Genomic DNA, 26,589 nt, shown 5'->3' on the forward strand with positions numbered 1-26,589 from the left:
GACTGTTGCGTAACGAAGCTACTCTTGGTCTCGGTGTGCTTGCAATTTCGCGGGAAAGCTGGCTCTTGCTGAAGCCGCTAGTGGGTCCGCATATCAGCTTTTTGGAACTGAAGTGAATCGATCGGCATGGATAGTTAGGTAACATCTAGCCCGATTATGTTCCTTGTACTGCGTCATTGAAGCGGTGAGACCCACACAAGAAGTTGACAACGCGATTGTTGTCTTCTTGTGTTACATCTGTTTGCGCTTTAAACGATGAATCCGCTCCAGCTAGCCCAGCAGTTTCACTGCTGTTTTCACTGTACCACCGGCGCTCTCGCAAAATCTGTCGGGCTGTTGTTCTGGGCATGTATTGCTGTGGTTTGAGCCTCGAGGCACCAATGTCAGGTGCTCGGTGCAACAGGCAGAGTAGCTTTCTCGACTGTCCCCACAAAGTTGTTACCTGCCCACGCACAGCCGAAGAAGACTTGGGGCAATCATAGTCAGTGTAGGGAACCACGCACGCACACTCGCTGGGCTTGTGGGGTCACGCAAAGCGAGGGAGCCGGGGCGGACGGTGGCGCCCGGGAGCGGCAAACCCGGCCGCACCCGCGTTGTTCCTCCGCTTTGGAATTACCTTATGTCTCGATACAAAGACCGTTTCTTCGGGCCCCTTCTCGTGCTCGTTAAAAGGGAAAGTAAGGAGGAGGAGGAGGAGGAGGAGGGGTGCGTCTTCTTGCGAGCGGCGCCGTCGACGCCGCAGGAATGCGCAGGTGGGCAGCCTTTGTTGCTCGGCCCCCGTCCGAGAACTTTTCCCGGAGCGCGGCTGCTCCCACAAAAGGGCCGCTTTGACAGCGCCCGACATCAGGGTCACTTTTGGCTCGCCGGCCGCGGAAGGAAGAAGAAGCGCCCCCGCTTTCGCTGTTTGTTTACTGCGCCCCCGCTGTTTTGCCGCCGATGTTGCGGCCGGCTTCTTCTGGGTGGAAGCTGCCCGAAAAGAGGCGAAGTCGGCTCACGTTTGCATTATGAAAATCTGAGGCGGCGGCCGGTCATTATGAAAAGCGGCGCGAAAAATAGGCTCAAGGAGACGCATTTTGAGCCGCTGAACGGGTCGCGAGAAGAATGGAACCAGTTTATTCGCTTTGTGTGCGTGCCTTTTCCAGCCCCCGGTCTCTGCGATTGTATTTTCGAGCCTATTTGAGAATGGTATATGGCCTGGCCCGTTTTACAACCTCATATCGGCGTCGTCTGTGTCGTCGTGCGTGAAAGTGTCCCGATAAGCACCGAGGAAAGTGGAAAGAGCTCCCCTCTAGTTGTTCCACCTTGTTCGCGTGTGAGGAAAATAAGAGGAGGCAGATGGCAAACAGTAACTGAGATTTGTTTCGAAACTGCTAGTTTTGCGCGCCGAAGCTACACTTGGGGCTATGAGGCAGGCCGCAGTGGAGGGCTTCCGGATTAATTTAGACCGCCTGAGGATCTTTAACGGGCGCAGAGGCGTCGACACATGCACGGGCGTTTTCGCTTTCACTTCCGTCAGAAAACACGACTGCCGCTGCTTGGATCGAACCCGTGACCTAGGGCTAGCAGCATTGTCAATGCCCTAGCCACTCAGCCACCGCGGATAGTAAAAAAAAAAAAATAGTGAAACAAAATCTTAAATACAATGCCCTAGCCCGGGCAGGGACGGCGTTCATAAGAGTATTGTGAAGTTTTCTAGATAATGTTATTTGGTTTGTATTTTATTTTTGACTCGTATTTTTTTTTTGCTGGGTTCGTATTGGGCTCGTATTTGATTTTGTTCTCGGCCAAAAATGCGCGCGCGCGCGCGCAAAAAGTAAACACCGCGGCTAACACGAGAAGTGTACAGGACAACGGCCGCATCAAGATCTTACATTTACTCGGAAGCTCGGTCTTCCCCGAAGGCGAAAAGAAAAGTGAGGCAGACCTGCGTGTTCGCGGTGTGCAGTGCTTCCCCGTTTCGCCCTTTATCGTGCGAATCATGGCCACTTTGCGCAGTGGAGTAGCAAGGAGCCAGTTTGTCCTGCTTACCGTGCGCCGCTTTTACGGTTATGGCCAAAGCCCCGCTGGCCTGCTGGAAGCCCCGCCTCTGCACTTGCAGGCGTTCGGCACTTCGCAACGCGTTGGATCGGATTAGGTCCACTAAATTAGATGCACGTAGCTTGTTTGCTGGCTCTGAATACGACCACGTGGGGCCCGATAGTTTTTTTTATCGCGGCCGTGTCGTCGAAAAGGCATGCTGGCGGCTAAGCTGCCGCTGTCGGCGGTTTTAAAGCGAAGCTTTATATGGCTAGTCGAAAGGAAAATCCGGCGGTAACTTATCCGACGCAACCTCATGCGCATGCGCGAAAAAAAAAAAAAAAAGGGGGGTTGGAGAGGATTTAGCGGTAAGGAGAGAGAGAGATTGGCTGGGCTTATAGACGACGTGGCTAGGCTCTCGCATCTACCGGCACTGGTAAGGGGGAACGGAGCTTCGAAGGGAGCGAAAAAGTCTTTTTCGCAGCAGAGCGCGCGCAGCGAGCTACTGCGTGAAGCACAGCCCAAGCGACAACGGCGGCCAGGGTCAGGGCAGTGAGGACGTACTTTGCAATGGCAAACACCGGCCACACATTACCTCCGAATGGGCAGGCCAGGCGTCATATGCGTACACCACCGGCGGCCGCACGTTACCGCTTCGCTGGTTAACCATACTGAGTGGAGTGCATGCGTGGGCGCATTTTTTACGTACGGTTTATACGGTTCAACTATAGCGGAAGCAAAAGAATTCAGGCACTGAATTACGCGGGTTATGTACCAAAGCATATTTGGGGGTAGATATTTTGACGGCGCAGCCAATGGGAATTAATGACTGAGCTGCGGACGGCAGCTGTCATCGGCCAGTCCCCTTGAGTGGGTATGTGAGAATGTTGCTTGGCCTAAATTCAACGTTGACGTTAGGTAACCTTACCGTTAAGCTTAAGGGCCTGCCAAGTAATGCCAAACTTTTTCTGCCTCCGTCTCCGGGTGTCGTTTGACGACGTCAGACCTGGAAGCGTAACGTTAAGCCCAATGCCAAACCGTCGCATACTGACACTCAGTATGTGACGACGGGCGTACCCGTGGGCATAAGGCCGCCTGTGTTCCCAGCCAATGGACTTTTTGGCGCCGTCGATTATAAGCATGCCGCCGGCACATTTTCGCAGAACGGGCCATGTTACCAGCTTAGAGATGTTATGTCGAAGATAAATGTGGTCCTGAAGCATAAGATAATGTTTTAGGATGGGCTCACTGCACCGACCCCAAAATTTCCGGGAAGGTGCCGTGATCTTTGTGTAAATGCTGTCAAAATTGTTTGTTTCATAAGCCCTGGATAACGTAGTTCTGCGTCGCTTTTTGTGCAATTCCTGCTAGCTTTGTCCTTTTAACGGGCGGTAGTAAATGTGGTCTGCCTTGATCTGGAACGAATAATGATAAAGTCCCAGTTCAAGAGCTGCGAAAATCCTCCGAGGAAAGAATGCATGCTACAAATATGACGGCTGTCTGTTTCACTAAATATTTAAAAAAAAATGCGACGGCATGGGTTCACAGTTGCCCTGAAGAAGCGGAAAGCTTGGAGGTGCCATGGTATAGGGTTCCGCGAAGCCGTTCCTTTAAGACGTGTTCTTTTTTTTTTTTTTTTTTTTCATTCTCTGTACGTGAACGTGAGGCGAATCTTCTGCAAACCTCGAAACCGGTGCCATCCTGCTGGCCTGCCGATGGGAGGAAGCCTTGTTCACCGGGCTCCTCTGTAACAAGAAGGGAGTGCGAGTCTCTGTAAAATAAGAAAGATGGCATCACTACACCTTCGCCACCGACGGCCGACCGGGGAGGGAAACTAGAACGCTTTGTTACTATAGAGTCTCACATCCGGCTGTAACTTATTCAGTCAGGAAGCACTGCGCACTTTGGGCCTCCCTCGGGGACAGAGGAGGGGCTGCCATCTCCAATAGGCCATAGGAGGTGCCCCCTCCCCTGATGGTGCGCCTTTCACGCAAGCGACATTGTTTTATGTGCAACATTGATTGAGAGCGTGGAATAAAGACTTGAAGGCTGGAGAACAGCTTTCGAGGAAATAGTTTTTGAGAAGGGTAGCCGTGCCTGACCGGATTATTTGGAGCATGGTCACTCGATTTTTCCAAACGGTATAGACCCAACCTTGTCTAATAGTTTCTTCCCAGTTCGCTTTTGCGGAAGGTCTCATTTCCCGCCTTTGCGACGCCATCGGCGTTGGGGGTGATTATGCGAGCAAATGCGCCCTCTTAAAAACACCCAAAAAATAAACATTGTGGCCCACCACCGTTGTAATTACCCACCGTCTGTTTCTTACCGCAATGTTTAACGCTAGTTCCTGCTAAAATGAGCGCGTTGCTGAATTACCTCCCTCCACACCTGCCCGCGCTTTCTTAACGTTATTTTCCGTTTGTGACAGTCTTCCGAACTTCTACATAGCTGTACTGTCACCTATGCTGAAAGGAAACAGAGTACGGGTCTTGCAGTACAGGCTACCGGAAACGCAAAACTGGCTGGCTCGGCAATAATTAGGACAACCCACTCGAACTGCTTGGTCTCGGTGGTCAGTGAGAACGGGGGAAAAGAAGTGATCTCTTGGAAGATTCCAGGCAGGAAAACAGAACCTGCCAGGAAGGTGCTGGTCAAGCGGAAGTGCCAGTGGTATACAGTTAGCGTTGCTGTCCACACACACACACACACACGTGTGCGTGCGTGTGCGCGTGCGCGCGCGCTCCACTCCCGAGGAAGGAAGGATGAGAACGTCGGGGTTGTCTTACGAAGCGATCAAGTCGCATTCCGAGTGACTGCATCCGAGGAACAGCGAAGATCAGTGTGACATTGAAGGTCCTAGACTGCGATGGTTCGGCCACCGGGCCATGTATATAATGCAGAGGAGCGCATCTATCAAGATGGTACTCAAGGTGGAAGTCACTGGGAGCGGGTCTGACCGTAGGGGGGAGTATAGCTTGTTTCGACGCTCGAGGCACGGAGTGCGATTTGTTTTAAAGAGGGCATTACGATTTAGAGCTACGTGCCTTAATATCGCCTTTGGCGAATTCGTTTCGTTCAGCGTGAAATGGAGTGCCGATCGTTCTCCGCTGGCGCGCAGAGGAAGGCGGCGGCTTTCTCGCGACGGAACGAGGTCGCCTCGTCGAACGCCTTTGTCCCCGCTCCGTTGCGCGTATCTGCACAGTCGCGGCTTTTATTGACCGCATAGTGCGAACCGATGTGCCGATCCGATACCAGCCGCGAAGAAAACGCGCAGCCTCGCTGGCCGCCCGCGGCGCGCCTCTTCCGCAGCCTCGCTTTCTGGAACTGCGTGCAGCGCTGGTTTCCGCGGTTTTTACTGGCGGTAAAGGAAACGTGCGGCTGTTGCTTCCCTGCCTGCTTCCGCGGAAGCGTAAACGCCACTGTTTCGCGCTGTGTGTCATAATTACTGTGGCTGCGTGATGTGCGCCCGCGCGATTAGCGGTCGCCAGCGCGCCACGGTCAGCTGCCTGATGTCATGGATTACGTTGCGCACAAGGCGTGGCTTTGCGCCGCGCCGCTTCGCAATAACCCGCAATTTGTTTCGAGGAAATAGTGCCGCGCGCATACCGGCAAACGGGTTAACCAATGCTCCACCGCCTGCAGTTAGGTAACAACCTCATTTGGAAATAACGCGGCTGAGCGCGGTAACATTTCGCTCGGCGTGTGTTAAAGTGTATGCAAAGTACATCTTCGGGAACTTCCCCCTCCCTTTCCCCTAGGAATTTCGGCGTCAGTTTCTTGATCTCGTTTTTTTTTTTTTTTTTGCGTGGTTTTTCTGAAGCTGACTTAGTACTCCGAGCAGTAATTTAGAAATACGAGATCCGAGCTGGGGTCTTAAGAGATGGACAAAACGTTGCGAGCAGATCTTCGCTTGAAGCTTTTTTTTGTTTGTTTGCAGGCGAGTTATGTTTTACAGGTGAAGCTAAGGTTTTGTTTATTTCGAGCTACATTTGTCGTTTATTTGCAAAAAAAAAAAAAAAAGTAAGACACGAGAAACGTATGCGTTGGTAAAATTTCTTCCTCTACACAAAACGCACCCGTTTGCAAATAGGTGAGCTGTGGCTTGAGGAAATTCGCTTAAAAAAAAAAAACGCTCGCGAAATTGTCCTGAGGTGTTCGTTCAGGGCATTTCGAAAAGGTCGGTCTGAAAAATGAATTCCGACAGTACTACGGATTACATTGGGCCTGGGAGGTTTGCGCTCACCGTGGAAGGTTTCGTTATAACTTTCTACTAAAGTCGTATTCGACTCTACGTGCAAGGCAGAAATTGTAATGCAGCACAGGAGCCGAGATCGCCCGCCCCCGCCCTGCGGGTAGGACGTAGGGCAGACCCGATCACGTATATACGTGTTGGGCTTATCCGCACCATCTCTAGGGCACCCTGCAGCATTGCTTCTATGAATGGTTCCCACATTTCAGGCCGCTCAGCGAAGGGCGCGGAACACTTTGGCCATGAGTTTACCCGCGCGGGCAGAATCGGCCAGTGGCATTTTCTTGTCTCTCTACGGTGTTCTTCACTTTGAGAGCTTCGTCTCTCGCAATTTTCTCCCTTAATCCGTGCTCTTCCCGCCGTCGCAGACCGAAAAGGCTTGCCCCTGTTTAAAATAGTGAAATCCTGCGAAGCCTATACGATGGCTGCAGTGTACAGCCAGAGTGAAGTTAGGCATATTTTCATGTATGGCTTTGCAGTGACCGAATACGAAGAAACTGCGAGGTTAGCACGCTCTGGAATGGATTGGTGAAAATACAAACTTGGAACATATGGATCTACATACAACCAGTAAAACGCTCGTCTATAACACAGCCTTGGTACTTTCAGCCTATCCTACCTCGCCCGGGCGTAATTTTAAGAAAACTACTGCGGCTTTCTGAAGTCTAAGCCCACCCCTTTCGTCTGCAACATGCTTGTAAAGGGTATGTTTCGGAATTTTTCAAGTGTAACTAGTTGAAGTTGAAATCGCTGTTATAGACAAGCGTTTTACCGACTGCACACGCAAACACGTACGCAAATCTTAAATCCCGAGGTATGCTCGCCAGTATCGGCATAATTTTGCTGGACTTGGCTTGCTTGCATACTTTTAAATGGCTACTGTGCATTTCTTGGTTTGGCGTGTTTTTTAAGTGCACTCGATCGCATAGTAATAACCCGCCTTCTGTCAGTTTTATGGTTTGTAAGCGCTGTATTTAAATGTACTCATAAACGGCTTCCGGTATTTCGGAATCTAAAGTTTTCCTTGAAATATTGCATTTATAAGCGTACGCCCACGTGTTAAACTAATTTGTATTCTTTAAGTTCACAATTAGCTCTGGCGCGGCCACTGGCTATAGCCTCTGGCTTAGTGGAATTAGTGGAGTGACAGCCGTAGAAAGGTAGTAGTAGTCTTGGGTTCGAACTCTGTACCAGCGTCTGTATGATATCGTACCACTCTTTGTAATCACTAATAAACTGAAACTAAAATGTTTCTCTGACTTGGAAAAACACGAGAAACTGAAATGACTTCTGCGCAGCAGTATATAGTTTCGTTTTCTTGGCGTTTCATGAACTATGTTAACACAGCAAATCGGCACTAGGCATATTGCAGCATTGTATTGTGGAACGGACTTGGGGGTGCATCGTTCTTTTTGCCACTGGATTTAAATGAGGTGGTTCTGTGACGGATACGGCAGGCTTTCCGTAGTGCACTGTTCGTGTTGTAATTTCCATTGCATACCATTAACGGCAAAGCGCTGTTGTACTGCTAGTTCTCTCTCAACGTACGAAGTCATACCAGCCTGCACAGCAACCCCAATTATCATGTCTAAACTACATCGAAAATAATAGGACGACGTCCCAGAGGCGACGACGGTGGATGCAGTTTTCGCATGTTTTTTCCTGCAAACGTGAGAGCCACCCAGAGAAGCTTGAACGTTCGGAGCGTACCGAACTTCAGCATGGATGTGGCATCGTCTTCTCTCATCAAACTTGGCATTGGTGCACTCGCTTTTTTTGTCCCAAGTGTCCGGGATTTTACACTGCGCCTTCGACAGCTGGCGTAGCGCGGTGCAGCAGCTGGCGCGACCGAACTCGAGTACATGTAGCGGCGGCAGCGGCGGCGGCGTCTTTGGGCGGCCCACGTGCAAGGTGGCGGCGCGTCCAGGCGAACGTGACGAGTGCCGCCGCCGCTTGTCTAAATATAATGCACGCCGCCATTCTTGGCGTGCAGTGCTCTGACTGTGTGGACTGCGCGCTCCGCTGGACGCGCCATGACTTGCACGAGGACGCGCTGTCGGCTTGTTTACATAACCGGGCTGCCCGCCCCCTCTTCTGCTCCCGTTCATTCCCCTCCGCCCGACCGTGGGCCTCGTGGACAATCGCAGGGGATGCCGAATTTCTGAGAATGACTGCCGCACGAGAGTGGCTATATACCTCGCCCTCGGTTCATAGAAGCGTAGAGGGCGCTGGATAGGTGCGGTGAGAAGTCATGGCGAAAGGCTCCTGCCTCGCAGGGATCATGGGCAGACCGACGATGATTATAAAGACTTCAGCTGTAGTAAAATGTCGTCCGGCCTTAAGGTCCCTCGTTACTTTCGCCCTCTGTTGACGCGGGCCGCCAGCCGCCTGGGAAACAGCCTAGTCGCGGGCTACCGCATCAGCACTATAGGTGGCTCAGGGGCTGTAGAGCGTCTATCCGTTGAGCATGAGGTCGCAAATTCGTTTTTTTACCACGCGGTCCGTTTTCCTGGTGGAGGTCTTGGCGACCATTAAACATTCCATCCTCCACTTCGGCGCGATACATAACCTACGCGTAAATTCAGCGCATGAAACGCTTATTTAAAACATCCGCGTTAGTCTGGCGTGTACGAAGGGCACAGAAAAGCTGCTTGACTGCCACTCTTACATGGTCTATGATATTTATACTAGAATTTTGTTATTGTTATGATGACGGGGATTATGAGGTTCTCGTTTTCATAACCTGCTTTTCCCACGGTGTACGGGACATCTAAGGCCACTCACGGGCTGCATGGGTAAAGGCAACGGTCGACGCAATCGGAGCATTGCCAGTGGAGCGGGTCTTCGGCGTGCTTTGATTAGCGCAGCAATGTGCTGTAACTATGTGCGGTCGTATTTTTACGTCTTGGGCAGCTGAGCAGGCACCTTAGGGCAGCAACGCCGCGTTTCGCCACCGCTGCGCTGAATGGGCGCCGGGCCTGAGACCGGTTAACTGGCGACGACGCGTGATCGGCGGCTCTGATATCACCGGCGACGGTGGGGCCGCTACTGGTTTGGCTGGCGCGTGCGCCCCTGATTAATCCTAATTGCGATCTCGCCCCTCGCTCTGGCTTCTGCGCCCTGGCGCGGCTGTACTGTGCATAGCGAGCGCAGAACAGCCAAGGTCGCCCTCTATACCGCACCGACTTCCCCCGTCGTCTAGTGATTGGTCGCGAAAGATTTTGCGCTAACGAGTGACGTGTACAAATGAAAACAGTGCCTCGCGAGATCGATGTCGGCCGTGTACAGCCGCGTTTGGTGGGTTTGAAAACCGTGGTGCCTATATACAGTTACACATGTCGTAGCTATTATTATTATTGCGGTTAAAACTTCTCCGCTGGCATATATATATATATATATATATATATATATATATATATATATATATATATATATATATATATATATATATATATATATATATATATATATATATAATATGATTTTGAAATGAGGGGCTCGTCAGGAAATACAGAAAGAAATGCCGGCAGTCTACAACGCCAAAGAAGGCATAGGGGAATGGTTAGACTGTTTTTTGACCGTTAGTGAAGTTATATTTTTTTAGTAATTTAAGTAGAAAGAAAGAAAGAAAGAAAGAAAAACGCGCGCCCAGAGTGGGGACCGAACCCACGCCTTTCGATTAGATCTCGAAGCCTTACCAATTCGGCTATCTGGGCGACTGTGTTCTCCTTCACTTTCTGGGGTATTTATATTTACTACAGCTGTATCTGACGCTTTAGGGTGGTAGCCAGCGCCACTCAGACTATACGGGGAGAAGGGGACCTTCTTTTCGAACCCCGGGGCGTGACTCGAACGTCTACAGCCTGTCATGAGCGGGTAACTGGCGGGAAACCCTTTTATGCTACCTTGGCATCAAGGCTGCCAGAACCGAGGCCCTCGCCAAGCTTTCGCAGGATAATATGATTTGGAAATGAGGGGCTCGTTTTAAATACAGAAAGAAATGCCGGCAGTCTACAACGCCAAAGAAGGCATAGGGGAATGGTTAGACTATTTTTTGACCGTTAGTGAAGTTATATTTTTTAGTAATTTAAGTAGAAAGAAAGAAAGAAAAACACGCGCCCAGAGTGGGGACCGAACCCACGCTTTTCGATTAGATCCCGAATGCCTCACCAATTCGGCTATCTGGGCGACTGTGTTCTCCTTCCCTTTCTGGGGTATTTATATTTACTGCAACTGTATCTGACGCTTGAGGGTGGTAGCCAGCGCCACTCAGACTATACGGGGCCAATTCGGCCCAGATAGCCGAATTGGTAAGGCATTCGAGATCTAATCGAAAGGCGTGGGTTCGGTCCCCACTCTGGGCGCGTGTTTCTCTTTCTTTCTTTCTTTCTACTTATATTACTAAAAAAATATAACCTCACTAACGGTCAAAAAATAGTCTAACCATTCCCCTATGCCTTCTTTGGCGTTGTAGACTGCCGGCATTTCTTTCTGTATTTTCTAGCGACCCTACCAAAAAACACCATATATGGGATCTTATGGGGCCCATATATATGGCATTATTGGATATGGGTATATGAGGATATGGTGATATGGGGGGAAACATATAGGGCTTCTTTCATATAGGGATTTCATATGGGGTCACAGGCCCGTATATTTTGCATCCCCATATAAAAAGCTCGAATAACTTTTGTTTCGCCTGTTTACACGTGGGAACACAAATTTTTGCTGTGGTGAATGTCCTAGCCGCGTTTTCCGGCTTCTCTTAGCAAGGAGACAGTGGGGTTTCTGCTTTGTAAGGCATTTATTGCCACATTTGTGTACAAAAACACACATGCAGAGCTGAATGATGAACAAATTTATTGCAGAGATGTGCTTTCATTTCATGTCTTTACGCATCTCTGCAATAAACCAGTTCGTCTTCAAGCGTCGGGTTTTTGCCGGCACGTCGGTGTCCACTTGACCTACGAAGTGGTCGAATGCACCTGAAAGTGTACCATGTTCACATTAATTTGGTAAGCTTAATTGCAATGAGGCGAAAACTGGTTAATATGGACTTAGCAAAAACAAATATCCCAGCAAAGACACTCACTACCAACGGCGTGCAGCTGGGGTCGCTTAGGAATTACTACAGGCGCTAAGCGGACACTACAATGTGCGCACGTGCGCGCCGGTCGGCTAACGCACGGCGTTAACTAGACCGGTGACAACCAAACAAAAAACATTACACCATGGGGTAATACAGAGACACAGGGGCTTACATCCTAAGACTAATGCAACACAACAACAACAACAAAAAGAAAAAAACCTAGCAGCTAGGTCCGGTCAAAAGCTGGGCGCGACACAGGAAAAGACCAGGAGGAGGCATACGTCTCAACGCTAGGCGTGGCTATGGGTTACCGCGAGTCCAAGGACGGAAAGTCACGGCGAAGGCGAGTCGGCTTCGCCGGGAAGCCGCTTACGTTTTTCGGGGATCTGGTGTGCGAGGTCTGGTCGGCCTTGATACCCACGACGACGAGGCGAACTCCTTCCCGTAGAGGAGGCGCTGGTCGTCCCGCCATGGGTCTGACGGACTTCGCTAAAGCCGCGCCACCGCCGGACTAGCCGGACCCTCCCCAGCGTCTTGCACCTTGAAAAATCTCCAGCCGACTGCCCCTAGCCCCCGCTGAGCCACTCGCACCCCGATAAACTTCGCCCGATCGCCGGACGGTGCCGCACCTTTGTCCCCCCTGTCTTGCACCTTTGTTTCCCTCCCTCCCTGGGCCCCCGCGACTCCGCCGCGTGCCCTCTTCGGAGCAGCGCCAACGAAAGGCAGGAGAAAGAAACAAACAAACAAACGCGGGAAAAGCGGACGGGGTAACTCAGGTCCCGAAGCGCGACGAAAAATGGCCGCTCCCCGCTGACGAAGCCGTCATGTTGGCCGCCCGAACGAGAAAATTGAGGGCCTGGCCGGCCGTTTTTGAGAGGGAATCAGTTGGGTACGGTGCACATATTTAATGCGCTGTTTGCGATATCATTATGAGAGTGATCAAAAATAAATGTATACTTTTAGTCCACAATTAATGCCCATGTAGCACATGAGTTTTAATTTGTGTTAGAACATTTACAACCTTACGGGCCCGATCTGCAACAGTGTGGTAACAACGTGGGTCTGTGTGTAGCTTTATATCACTCACAGAAAGTTCCACAGAAAGCTGCATGGTGCCCCGTATGCCCCCACATGACTTCGTGAACCACATATAACGCTGAATGGTGGTTGAAACAAGCCCGTATAATTCGTATAGAGATCGATCCCTTATGGGACCGTATAATATATGCCCGTAAGAATCTTCATATGGGCCCATAAGAATTCATATGGGGTTAGATTTCTTATGGGTCCGTATCATATGTGCCCGTAAGATGCCATATGGGAATCTAATATGTGCCCATAAGAATTCATATGTGGTTAGACTTATTATGGGTCCGTATCATATGGGCCCATAAAAATTCATACGGGTTCCTATATGAATTCTTACGGGCCCATATGAATTTTATGGGGCCCATATAAAAATCATAAGGGTTTTTTCGATAGGGGAGCCCCTCATTTCCAAATCATATTATCCTGCGAAAGCTTAGCGAGGGCCTCGGTTCTGGCAGCCTTGATGCCAAGGTAGCATAAGAGGGTTTCCCGCCAGTTACCCGCTCATGACAGGCTGTAGACGTTCGAGTCACGCCCCGGGGTACGAAAAGAAGGTCCCCTTCTCACCGTATAGTCTGAGTGGCGCTGGCTACCACCCTCAAGCGTCAGATACAGTTGTAGTAAATATAAATACCCCAGAAAGTGAAGGAGAACACAGTCGCCCAGATAGCCGAATTGGTAAGGCATTCGAGATCTAATCGAAAGGCGTGGGTTCGGTCCCCACTCTGGGCACGTGTTTTTCTTTCTTTCTTTCTTTCTTTCTTTCTTTCTTTCTTTCTACTTAAATTACTAAAAAAATATAACTTCACTAACGGTCAAAAAATAGTCTAACCATTCCCCTATGTAGACTGCCGGCATTTCTTTCTGTGTGTGTGTCTGTGTGTGTGTGTGTGTATATATATATATATATATGTATATATATATATATAATGTGTGTGTGTGTGTGTGTGTGTGTGTGTGTGTGTGTGTGTGTGTGTGTGTGTGTGTTATAGTATATGCAAAGTACATCGAGAGAGCGCGAACATCGTTCTGATCCATAAAAAAGGTGACATGAAGGATTTGAAAAATTGCAGGCCGATCAGCTTACTGTCAGTCGTCTACAAAGTACTTACCAAGGTAATCGCCAATCGCTAACAGAATTTCTGCCACCTTAGATTTCAATGAACCTAATGAACAAGCAGGGTTTACAAATATGTAGCGCAGAAGACGAGAGACACAGACAAGTAGACACACACGGCGCTTCTTAATGGCGCTTCTTAGCAGGGTTTCTTAATGGCTATTCAACAATGGTCCATATTCACACGCTCAGTCAGGTAACAGAGAAATGCGTGGATTATAATCAACCCCTATATGTAGCCTTCATAGATTACGAGAAAGCATTTGACTTGGTTGAAAGCTCAACAGTCATGCAATCATTATGGAACCAGGGTGTAGACGAGCATTGCGTAAGAATACTGGAGGATATATACAATGGATCCACAGCTACCATAGTCCTTCATAAGGAGAGCAGTAAAAAACCTGTAAGGAAGGGTGTCAGACAAGTAGACGCAATCTCTCCAATGTTATTCACAGCAGGTTTACAAGAGGTATTCAGACCATTGAATTGGGAACAGGTGGATGTAAGGGTTAATGGAGAATACCAAAGTAACCTCAGATTTGCTGATGACGTTGCCTGGCGAAGTAACTCGGGGAACGAATTGCAAAGCATGATTACCGCACTGTAGAAGCAAAGTTGAATCGTGGGCCTGAGAATTAATATGCAGAAAACCTAAGTAATGCTCAATAGCCTCGGGAGAGCACAGCGGTTTGAGATAGGTGGCGAGGCAGTGGAAGTGGTGAGCGTACATATCGACTTAGGCCAAGTAGTGACTCCGGATCACAACCGTAACGCAGAGATAATTACGATAAGAATGGGGTGGAGTGCATTCGGCTGGCATTCTCAGATAATGAATGGCAGCCTACCATTGTCCCTGAAGAGGAAAATGTATAACAGCTGCATCTTACCGGTACTAACCTACGGGGCAGAAACTTGGAGGCTCACTGAGAGGATTCAACTTAAATTGAGGACGACTCAGCGAGCAATGGAATGAAAGTGTAACGTTAAGAGACAAGAAGAGAGAGGAGTGGGTCAGGGTACAAACGCGTGTTAAAGACATGTTAGTAGAAATTTAGAAGAAGGAGTGGGCGTGGGCAGGGCATGTAATGCGAAGGCAAGATAACCGTGGGTGATTAAGGGTAACAGATTGGATTCCGTAGAGAGGCAAGCGTGTCAGGGGGCGGTAGAAAGTTAGGTGGGCAGATGAGATCAACAAGCTTGCGAGGATAAATTGGTTGTAGTAGGCACAGTAGTATATATATATATTTATATATATATATATATATATATATATATATATATATATATATATATATATACGCGTGAGTGAAATGAAATGAAGTGCACATACCTAATATCATTCCAGAAGTGGTCTCCCAGTCAACGTTATTGGTATTCGTCTGGGGGATAAGCTTGATTTGGACTGCGCTATAGAATACCAGGCAAACTAACAAGTTTGCAAGCTGGAAAGTAAGCGTGCTGTAAACGTGTGCGTCTTTTCAACGTAAGCGCCCATTCAACCTCAAATTTGTCGGCTAAGGTTGAGGTCAAAACCTTCGTCCTCACATGGTAGCAGGTGACCACCTGTGACCTCACCTTACCTCACCTCGTATTGTGAGGTTGAGGTCGACCGCATAAGGTTACCTACTTCTAGCCACAAGTAACCAGTGTCGGTAGGTTCTTAGTTGAGCGAACATATGGCTTTGAGATCAAAGCGCGCCGCGAAATGAGGCGATGCGGGTGGCCACAATTTTACCCATGCAGGTAAAACTTCGGGCTCAACAGTGCTGACATGTACGAAACGTGCCACCAGAGCTAGTAGTTTGGAAAGCTGTTGCCTATATACACTTCGTGTTCACGCTTTTTATTATGGCAGAAATGGCACGGTGTTTATAACGGCTTCAGAGGGAAGGGCGCCACGAAAGAATGGTGAAGAACACATGCTTGGCCAAGATTTGCTTCGTATATAAAAAAAGAAAGTTGTGAGAAAGTGTTCGCAGATATTTCCGATTCACCACCAATGTTGACTGTAGCTCTAACCGCAGTGCGTCACAGTAAGCCGATACGAATTTCATCTTAATCGCTGCCCAAATCGCGTCCATTTTCATATAGATCACTTCAGTTTGACGCAAGCAACAACTTTACCCACTTGAAGTCTATCACGCATCGCAAAACGCGCTAGCACAAAAAACTTGAAAATTAAAGTATGGGGGTTTTAGGCGCTGCGGCTGCTCCTTGGGTATGAGAAATGCCGTAGTGGAGGGCTTCGGATTAATTTTAACCACCTGTGGGTCTTTAACAGGTGCCGAAATTTCGACACAGCACAAAAACCTCGCCTGCTAGAAAGCCGACCACCGCCATGATACTCTCCTTAATTAAAGTCAGTGTCGTTGGGAAGTGTTTGAGTACAGCCAAGCCACGTTCGGTCGAAATGGTTCTGCGTTTCCTGTGGCCTAACCCTAACGACTCCCACTGTTTGGTGGGTCTGATCGCCGTCTTGACCAGCTGCCTATACCAAGGTTGAAAGCTATGGGCCACGACTGAGCCGATTTTTTAGGATTTGGAGGTTGTGAGCAAACGAGCAGTACGCCCTTTCGAACCGTCCTAAACTTGTCACGACTCAGGGGCAGCATTCTCGTCGCCAAATACACTGTCGCGAACATTAATGTCGCTGCTGCGACCAATGATCGCAGCTTTCCAGCAACGTGACACCCTTTTTTGGAAAATTTTTATCTTCAGTGCTAGTCTGCCTAGTGTAAGTTTTATTTTACTGCTACTTGGGTGCGCAACGCCAGAATTGCCTATAAAAACGTTTAGATTACCCATTGCACTTAAAGGTAAAGTTTTTTCGAAATCTTAAATGCTTGCAGAACTTAACCAACACACCCAGTACTTAGATTAGGAGGTCGCAAAGTACCTCAGCCAAAAATTACTGCTCTGTGCCCATAAGATAACTTAGAAAATTGCCCATACCCAGCTTTCTCGCTCAAAATTCCGACCTCTCAGGAACCTAGGGAAACCACTTGAGATAGATAGATAGATAGAAACTTTATTGTTCATGGGATGGTGGGGCGAATCAGCCGCCTCGGTCCAGGCAGCCGCTGAGGGCCCTGATGATGTGGGCCGCCAGTTCCCGTTGCTGTTGGAGACTCGCCGCAACAGCCAGCCACTCTCCGGTGTAATTGTGTGGTTGGGTAGGGTTGTAGGGGCACTCCCACAGAATGTGGTCCTGGGTAGGGGGAATAAGGCAGTGGGGACAGAGTGGGACAGGGGTGTCTGGCGTCCGTTGGAACAGATGGAGACGAGTGGGTGTGTGCAGTGTATATGTTTGCGCCTGCCGAATGACTACTTGCTCGCGACGGGTAAGCCCGGAATGGAGAAGAGGGAACGTGCGGCGTATGCTTAGAATGTCTGCTAAGGTGGGGAGCGGAGGGGGAGGACAAGGATTTGTGTCGCGAGCGTCGACAGGGGCCCGGAGGAGAGCTTCGCGGGCAAGCTGATGAGCGCGTTCGTTCCCTGCGACGCCTGCGTGACCAGGGATCCAGTGCACGTGAAAAGACCCTTTAACGTTGTTGAAGAGGGACAGTGAGGAGGGGAACACAAGACCTTGAGCCAGGTGGTAGCATGCAGACTTCGAATCCGTGTAGATGTTGGTCGTGCGGACGGGGGATGTGTTGTCAGCAGCGGCAAAAGCGATAGCGAGAAGTTCGGCTTCTTCTGGGGAGGTGCAGCGTCGAGTGATGGAGTAGTGAGTACCCTCTGAAGTGATGAAGGCGACCGCACCGAGGTTATCTTCAAATGCCGCATCTGTGAATACGTGGCGGCTGTCGGTATCACGGTTTACTTTCTTGGCGTAGTATGCGGCACGAATAAGACGGCGTTTGGGATTGCGTTCCTTGTCCATGTGGCGGGGAATAGGTGCTACGGTAATATGTTGGAGTATTTTGCTGTCTAGGGGAGTTGTTTGAGGTCGAGGAGGACGGGACGGGTATCCTAATGTGCGTAAGATATGAAGGCCTGTTGCAGTTTCGGAGAGGCGTTGACGTTGGTGGCTGCGGTGGATGTCAATTATGTCAGTAACCGTCGGGAGAACACCAAGTTCCGCAAGTCGGGTGGTGCTAGTGGTAATAGGAAGACCCAGAGAAATTTTTGTCGCTTTGCGGATTAGGGCGTCAAGTTTCCCTTCCAAGGTGCGCGTTAGGACGACGTACGGCGCTTGATAGCGAATTCGGGAGAGGATAAGAGCATCACGGAGTTGAAGAAGGTCCTGTTCTTTGAGCCCCCTGGAGCGTGTAGTGACACGGCGCATCATGTTAAGAATGGGTTCGGCTTGACGGAGAATGTGCTGCACAGCGAAACCTCCTCCTCCATCAGATTGCATGTGAAGGCCAAGAACTTTCAAAGTTTTTTGTGGGTAGATGGTGTTGTCATGGTGATGAAGGACAACTTGAGGTGGTTTCCAATTACGGGAGTGCACAAGCAGCAATGAAGTTTTCTCAGCCGAGCAAGCTAGACCGATACTGTGAGCTGCTTGATCAACGGCTCTGAGGGCGTCTTGAAGGGTGTCTTGAATGAATCCCGGACTGCCGCGTTTGATCCAGATAGTAATGTCGTCGGCATACAGAGAGTACTGAATTTCGGGGAAAGATTGTAGAGCACGGTGGATACGGCGCATGGCGAGGTTAAATAATGTAGGAGAGAGGACCGCACCCTGAGGAATGCCTCTCTGAGGGTGAGGTACCGCGTCAAGCTTGTGGTCGCCAATTTGTATGGTAAGGGTGCGAGATTGAAGAAAGTCCCGGACGTAACTATACATGTTCGAGCCGCAATTTGTCTCTGCTAGTTCTGACAGCATAGCGTCGTGATCCACGTAGTCAAATGCCTTCATTAGGTCTATAGCGAGGATGGCTTTCAGCTGGGCTGAGCTGGGAGACTGAAGGACGTCCTCGTATATGCGAAGCAGTGTGTCTTGAGTAGATAGCTGTGAGCGATATCCAATCATAGAGTGAGGGAGTGCTTGGGTATCCTCTAGATGTTGCTGAAGGCGATTTAGGGCCATACGCTCCATAACTTTGCCAACGTGAGAGGTCAGTGTTATTGGACGGAGATTAGGGAGATCTAGAGGTTTACCGGGCTTCGGGATGAAGATCATGTGGCCCTTCTTCCATAAGTTGCAGAGTGGTATTTGTCCTGTCCAAACGAGGTTGATGGCATGTAAGAGATGGTGTTGGTCAGCATCTGACATATTCCGAAGTAGGGCGGTAGTTACAGAGTCGGGACCAGGAGATTTGCTGCCTCTACACATACGGAGGGCGATGCGAAGCTCAGCCAAGGTGAATTCCTCATCAAGTTCGGGGTTCGGAGAGCCATTATACTCAGAATACTGAGGTTGACACAAAGAAGGGATATAAAGTTTCTTCATGGTGTCCAGTAGAGTGGCTGGGTCTTTGTGTTGAGCGGTGAGGCGATTGATCTTCTGGGTGGTCATAATCTTTGTGGAGTCAGGATTTATTAAAGCTTTGAGTATGCGCCACGTCTTGCTAGTGCTCAGGGTGTTCTGAAGTTCATCACACATGGTATTCCAGTGTTCCCTGCGGAGGTCGTTGGAGTATTCGTGAATGTGCTGGTTGAGTCGATTGATTCGGGCGCGGAGTCTACGGTTTGTTTTGCAGCGAGTCCACCGCTTCACGAGAGAAGCGCGGGCTTCCCAACAGTGTGACAGGTGTGCATCTATGTGAGGAGTGACCTCGTTCGTGGCAAGAACCTTGGTATGCTTATCAAGAGCATGCATAAGTTGCTGGGTCCAGGTAGGTACGTCTGTGAAAGGGGGGTCGCAGCGCTGTTGTCGATATTTGTGCCAATCGGTGATGCGAACAGATTTCCACTTGATTCGTTTTGGAGATGCGGAGACCGTGAGGCGTAAGATGGCATGGTCACTGCTCATATATTCTTGAGTATGTTCCCATCGTAGAAGGAGAGCTCGAGTAGCGAAAGTGAGGAAAGTGATATTTTGCACGAAGCAAGAAGTCAACGGGGAGATGAAAACACTGGAAGAACATTCCGGGATTCTGAATATTTTATGTGCAGTTCGCTGTCAAATCTTACTCCCCATGCATTTCTATGGGATAGTTTCCATGGCTCAGGAACCTAGCCGCAAAGCGTGCAAGACTTGAAACTGTGCGCACAGCACGTTTTCACCCCAATATTAGCAGCGCAAAATAACTTTCAATTACGCTAAATGACTGCAAAGTAATCGCTGTTGAAAGGACTGCCATGAGCGGGAAAGCTGCACATGCAAAACATTTTTCTCTCTTTCCCTGTCTTTGCGTTCTTCGACCGCTGAAATTACGCCATTACATCGGTGTAGCGGCTATTGGCCGACTTTCCTTCAGTTTCACCAGTGAGCGCACTCGATGGCCACTTTAAAAAGGAAGCCACTGAATCCAAGCGGAAACGGAAGGCGTATCTGGTGCGACGAGCAAATCACGCAGTGCCGCTCCGTGCTGGCGATAACTATAGCTTTCGCAGTGGTCCCAGTCGCTAAGGACAGAGGGACGGCGTTTATCGGGAATGTTTCAGAGTCCCTTTAACATTCATGCTTATCTCATGGTAACGTGATGTCTATTTCGGGGTGTTGCTGCGGATGAACAACAGCGGTGATGAGGGGGTTCTCTCTGATGGAATTTTTCTGTAGTAGTACCCGTTGTTTTGTCGCGTGTGTTTGTGTTGCACGTGTTAAGAATTTTAGTTCTCACTTTACACACTCGTTTCTGCAAAGTTCAAGTTCTCGTTGGTCTGTAAACTCTATTTATTAATTTTCTGCGTCCGTAGGACGAGAAAAGCCACTCCCCTCCTCCTCAATTCGGCACACCCTCCCCCTTCGGGCACCTGTTCGCCTCGGGCGCTTCATATTTTGATATAAGATGGCGTATATTGCCCCTAAAATTTCTTTTCCCAGCAATGCATTTGTGTTTAGAAGTGAAACCGACTTTAAGGAGATCGTTCTGAGGTTGGCCTTTGTAGGCTGGCTTTTCCACGTTGTGTACTGCACAGTGAAGCCTACCCACAATCCCGCTGAGCGCTCACCCGGCGCGACGGCGCGGTGTGAGTTCGTGGTTAACCAATAACTCTCAAACGGCTCCGTGTCGCACCCTCGCAGAGTGGAATGGCGCTGAATATTTTTCTGTTGCTTCATGCCAGTTCGGCCCATGTTTCATTGTATGGGGTGTTTGTTATCTGTATCAAATGTTTAGTTTGTGGTGTTTCATTTGTTTTCTTATTTGTGGGCCAGTACAAAGGCCTATGGTCTTCTCCAAGGCACCCAAGACTTGATTGATTGATTGATTGATTGATTGATTGATTGATTGATTGATTGATTGATTGATTGATTGATTGATTGATTCTTGCTACGAAGGATGTGCCTAGTGGATTAATTTTATTTCTTCCTTGCAGGTAAGGCTTGTTCCGCGCCTCATCTGCCTTTATTGGGTAAGTTTTCGTTTTCTAATGTTGGAACCTAGTGAATACGAAAGTGGTGTTCGAAACTCGTGGAAGCAAAAGCGTCGCTTTCATCCACCCCAGATCTGTATCCTTTCTTCTGCTTCCGGGTGAATGAGCACTCAAGCGAAGTGAAAGCAGAGTTAAAATTATCCTCAAGTAATATATCTAAGCGCAAACGTAGCTGGCCAAAAGCGTGCTTCCAATTCATTTTTTTGAGCGCTTTCTTAATCTTCCTACTATTCGCCGATCCGACGTGGAAAATTACGCACAGCTATCCGAAATAAAGAACTGCAGCGATTGTGCCGTAATCGTGTCTGAATGCTACGCGTTGCCCCGCTTCGCTACTGCACCCGAAACACCGCCTAATGGTCGAATCCATCGCGGTTGGAATGATTACTTGTCATGTGGAATGCGAATACCGGGGTGCAAGGATGGTGGATGGGATGAGAAAATGAGACGAATCGAGTGTGGCGAGTGCAGTCCTCGTTGCCTTCCTCGTTTCGCCGCCCCGATCGGCTCGCGTAGCGTCGCGGGCGCCTTCTTCGGAGATGGAGGCGGCTGGCGTGCGTTTTTGATTTCCTGCATGCGGGTCCCGTTGCTGTGCGGTAACGAAGTGTCGCTGCGGATCGGCCCGCTAGTTTCTGTAAGTGCGCAGCAGACCACACACGTGCACACACGGGCGTCCCCTTTCCGCTTCGCAAGCGCGAACACTTGTTCCCTCGTTTTTTGTCTTGCCTTAATCTTTTTCTTGTCTTACTCGCTTATTTCTCCGTTTTTTTTTTGTTTTTGTTTTTTACGCAATGGCTTTTCAATATGATGTACTAACGAACCTCCACTCTTACGACGTCTCTCGATAGTGTATGCAGGACCGTTTCCTTTCCTTACGGGCGCACATTGGGCCCATTTCGGCAAACGACGCCTTCGCCCTGAAGCGAGCTACTAGTTCGGGCTAAGCCTTTCGGCAACCCTGCAGTAACGTTTATATTTTAATATTCACAATCACTCCGCGTCGACCAGGGTTTTCAGCAATGTGGATCAGACCCTGCCAAAAGGAAGGCGTCTCGGTCCGTTTCGCTTTGTGCCCAGTACTGCGCCTGGTTTTCAACAGCACACAAGCTATGTTTCCCATCGTCTTTTGTGCTTTATCCTTCGTCGGTGCGCGCGCTGTTCGTATACGTCATCTGAGGACAGGTTTTTCACTCCCGTCCTGTCCAAGGGACACTAGAATGCGTTGTAGGCGTTGTATAATTACCTTACCAGTTCAAATGCGCAGACCATGCTATCAATTTTTGAGGCCGATCCACGCGCGCGTTTAGCGAACAAACGCGTTTGAACATGTCTTTTCCCTTGCACCAACGCCGATTTGCCGATATAGGCTATGACGACACACTGGCAAGTCCTCGCGGGTCACGGCTAATTTAGCAGATTGTTATAGCGTGTTTAACATGTACAGGTGCCCCAAAAACTAAACGGAGCACGGATCCTCTGACAATGCCCCACAACCCATTCCCCTATCGAGACGGTGAGCTCTGGGCGAGGCAGTTGGACAGCTCGGATTCGGCAGTACAAGAAGCCATCGTTGCTCGGGCGGCCGAAGTCACCGGGGACCTTCCTCCCCCGGTCACCACCCCTCCCTGAAAATTAGCCCTTGGGAAAATAAAAGTTTCTCTCTCTCCATGCCTCGCTGTTTCTGGTAGGCGTTTTCCACTTCGTCCTGATCCACTCTGGCCAGAGGCCCCCCTCGATGGTGACTTCCTTTGCACGGCCTCTGGTCCTCCCCCGCTGGACTTCCAACCCGAGTTTCCCAGCCTCCTCATTACATGGCCGCGCACAGCCAGTCTTCGTTCTTGGACATGCGATCTTCGCAGTCCCTCGAACGCAGTGCTTCTTCAAAGCCTGTTTCTTTTTATGACTCCCCTTGCTCGCGTCGGGGTCCTCTTTTCGGCATTTTTCATTCTTTGGCTGTTGTATGCAGGGCAAGCGTTTCGGCACTGTGCACTGTATCTGGCCTTATTCCTTTCGTGTGCGCCGAATATTGCGGCAAAGTCCCTGCAATGGTAACACTTGTTGAAAAACCTTGTGTTGCTGCTGCGTACAAAGGAGAGGTGCTGTGCACAGAGAGCCTGAAGTGGTGTATCCTTGTGCGGTGCCGCTCGCTCGACTTTCGGGGCCGCGGCCGGAGCCGGGCTACGGGTGCATAGCCCCCCTCCCTTCCCCCTTCTTCCGCCCGCCTCCCACCGTCGTGAGGTTTCGGCGGCGGCGCGGAAGCCGTCACTTACGCTTATTACAGGCCTGCGCAGCGAAAACACGGATCTGGGCGCTTGCGCGCTCCAAATTACACGGTCGCGGCGCTGTGCTCCGACGGCGTTTGTCACGTTACGGGCCATGGCCGAAAGCCGGAGCTGGCCGAGCGCTCCCGCCGAGAGCGGCAGCGCCCATCGACCGCTGGGGGCCCACCGCCGCCGACAAAATGCCTTGTTGCGGCCACCAGTCTTTAGTTACGCTTCAGTTTCGACGATGCGCGGGTCCCTTTGCGGCCAGCGAGGCTTGCGCGTGGCCGCAGAAGAGGGAGAAGAGGGACGGCGCGTGGGCATGCACCTCTGTGTGGGCTTCACGAGACCCTCGAGTGACCCTGCATCAATCCTTTGGGGTAAACACAGATAGTTTATTCACGATGCTTGCGCAGCGTAACCGTTGTAAATCAGCAAGACTGCGAGAGTCGCATTAAAGAAGTTTAGTTGTAAGCTTAGACGTTCCAAGAGTTGAATCGGTTCGCAGGCACAAAAGAATGCTGTGCTGACTAGAAAAAAAAAATGGCTGCTATCCTCTCCATTAGGGAGGCGTCGAGGGCATGAAATGTGAAAGCGAACTTTCCGAACGAGCAATGAGGGAGGGAGGAAACAAGCCACTAAGTAATCCTGTCGCCGTGGCCCCAACGCTGGGCAGCTGGCGCATCAGTGGCGCTATTCGGATACTGAAGCATCGGCTTCGAAAGCGCCGGTACGCGTGCCCACGGCTGGGATCGGACGGCTCGGATCGGGCGCTTTTAAATGGACGCCGTAATAGGCACAGAGAGAGCATGTTACAGACCCTGAGCGCCTTGCGCCTGTAGCCAGGCTCCGGCCGTGGTCCCGAAAGTCGAGCAAGCAGCACCGCACAAGGACACACCCCTTCAGGCTCTATGCCCACAGCACCGCTTCTCTGTTCGCCGCACCAGCACATGGTTGCTCAATAAGTCTTACCATTACAGGGACTCTGCCGCAATATTCGCACACGAAAGGAATAGGGCCAGCTACAGTGCACAGAGCCGAAACGCTTGCCCTGCGCGGCGGCATGGCCCGCAATGGACGCGCTCGAAGCTGTCACCATGCCGCCTATACCGTGGGACAATTGTTTGCAGACATAGGGATAGTCAACTCATATGGCAGCATTGACGCTCGGGAAGGTATCATTAGGCTCATGCTAAATGGAAGGGCTTTCTCTCGGTCCGTCAAGTATTATTCCGCTTTCGTAATTAGAAAATAGCAGTTGCATGTGAAATGGAAGAAAAATCATTGAAATGTGTATGAGGCTGTCGAACCGGAACAGAACTTCAATGGAAAACCGAAATCAAACCGTTTTTTTTTTTTTTGCGCAACTTAAACTAAACCCGAACTGTTTTTTTTTTTCTGCAATAACAGCACCAACCGAAAGCGAACTGGGTGAAAAAAATATCGGTCACCGGTTCCGACGAAACGGTTCAGGTCACTCTGTCAGTAACTCGCGCTGAGACACGGCCGGTGCGTCAACGTTTTACGAAGTGTTATCGGCAGAGCTGTGTAATTATTAGATTAACCTAGAGCGTAATCATTACTTGATTATTCGGCAGATAATTTCATCAAACGTGGGTATTTCCTGCCAATTGGACACCCGCAACTTTTTGATACATCCCCCTCCTCCTTAACGCTCTCTCTTCTCATACGCCTGGTGTTTCGCGCCCTCGTCCGGCAACTCGACAAGGATGAGTTCGATTCTTGGGGGAATCTCGCCGTAAACATTGACAAAAACGACAATGATGTTGGGAACTGCCCGATTAAAGGTGATGCGATGGGCCCTGAAGCTTCCTGCTAACAGCAGACGCTGTAAAAACAAGTATCATAGTAATGTGAGGTTGTTATTTAAAACAAAATACGCTTGGTTCATTAGAGAGACTGTTTTGTCCCGATAACAATGATACCAATTCTATCGCGAACTTCGAACAAATAATGGATATATTAAAGAAAGCACTGCGATTTTTCTATGACGTCACATAATAATTGGCGGCCGCCGATCCAAGCCAGCACTAAGGAATATGACTGGACGATTGTAGTGGAGCCTCTAGTTTCCTTTGATCTCAGTGCTTGAATGCTGACGTGCAGTTAACATATTGACAATTGTCTTTATTGCCGGTCCATCACACGTCACTGTAGCGCGACATTTGAATGTTTTGTAGCGCTAAGCGCTGCACTACGCTACCTCGTAAGCTGCACCCCGCTACCTCGCGCAGTCTTGGCGGGGTGACCAGTTTTGCCCTTGAGCGCTTGGGGTCAAACCACACCCCCATTCCGCAAGCGTCCGGCACGGAGCAGCGGCCCGATAACGGGGATAGATAGGCGGCAGGGGAGAGATAGGTGAGGAGGGAAAGGAGTTGTGCACGGGACCTGTGCGCGGGACGTGGCAGAGGATGGTGAGGAGGCCGCCACCGCCGCAGCGGTAAGCGCGCGCCACGAAGGAAGGCCACGTGCGGCGCGGAACCGTGTGCGGTAGAGGAAGACGAAATCCCATCTCTGGTCCCTCGTACAGCGGCGAGGCTTAAACGCCGTGAGGCGAAAAAGAGGAAAAAATGCTACTGTTGCGTACAGCTTCGTTACCTTCAAGTCTTACGCATTAGTGTGAGCTATTTTTTTCAATACATATTGTGTTTTTTTTTTCCTGTTAGAAAACATCTTTCGTGGCTGGGATGAAGCTGAGTGAGGTGCTGAAGCCGAGTTTTTTTCTTGTTTTCAAATTAAACAACGTTGTATTTTGTCTTCGTGGCCCCTGTAAGCGCCAGGCAGTAGGCACAGAAAAGGAGACTAGTGTCATGCAAGATACTTGCGGAGCGCGCTAAATTTCTAAAAAAAAAAAAACGCACACAAGGAATTACAGAAAGGGGAAGGTTGAATCACATAAGAAATTACCTGCCGAGCTCGCTAAATTATATAAAACGTAATAGGTGAGAACTCTGAAAGTTTCGTTGACGTATGCGGACAGACAGATTTTTCTCCGGACCCCGGCACACGTCACAGTGCTAAAGTCGCTGCTCGAGTTTATAACTGCATTGCAAAATTAGTCAGTCCGTAGTGTATCCCGTGCACTGCTTTAGTTTACAACGCATATCGTACTCTTAGGTATAGCTTTCTTCGTACCGTCTATTCACTTGACTTTAGTTTTTCAAAAATGTGCAGAAAACAAATATCGGGCTGGTTGTAATTCGAAACAGGCCCGCGTCGTGATTCGGGGACGTTTTCTTTGCAAGGTCTCGTTCTCGCC

At 49.7% G+C, this 26,589-nt stretch overlaps 1 protein-coding gene and 1 non-coding gene across 4 annotated transcripts in view; both read left to right on the plus strand.

The window, feature by feature from the left end:
- Rab3gap1 (RAB3 GTPase activating protein subunit 1) overlaps window positions 1-26,589 on the plus strand; it is a 258,809-nt gene that overhangs the window by 87,841 nt on the left and 144,379 nt on the right. The gene's annotated exons all lie outside the window — the stretch shown is intronic.
- Window positions 13,104-13,175, plus strand: Trnar-ucu (transfer RNA arginine (anticodon UCU)). The gene has a single exon. It is a non-coding gene; the product is annotated as a tRNA-Arg (tRNA).

Source organism: Haemaphysalis longicornis, unplaced genomic scaffold (assembly GCF_048455015.1).
Source record: "Haemaphysalis longicornis isolate Haplotype H1 unplaced genomic scaffold, Haemaphysalis longicornis Haplotype H1 scaffold_1, whole genome shotgun sequence".
Taxonomy (NCBI): Eukaryota; Metazoa; Arthropoda; class Arachnida; order Ixodida; family Ixodidae; genus Haemaphysalis; species Haemaphysalis longicornis.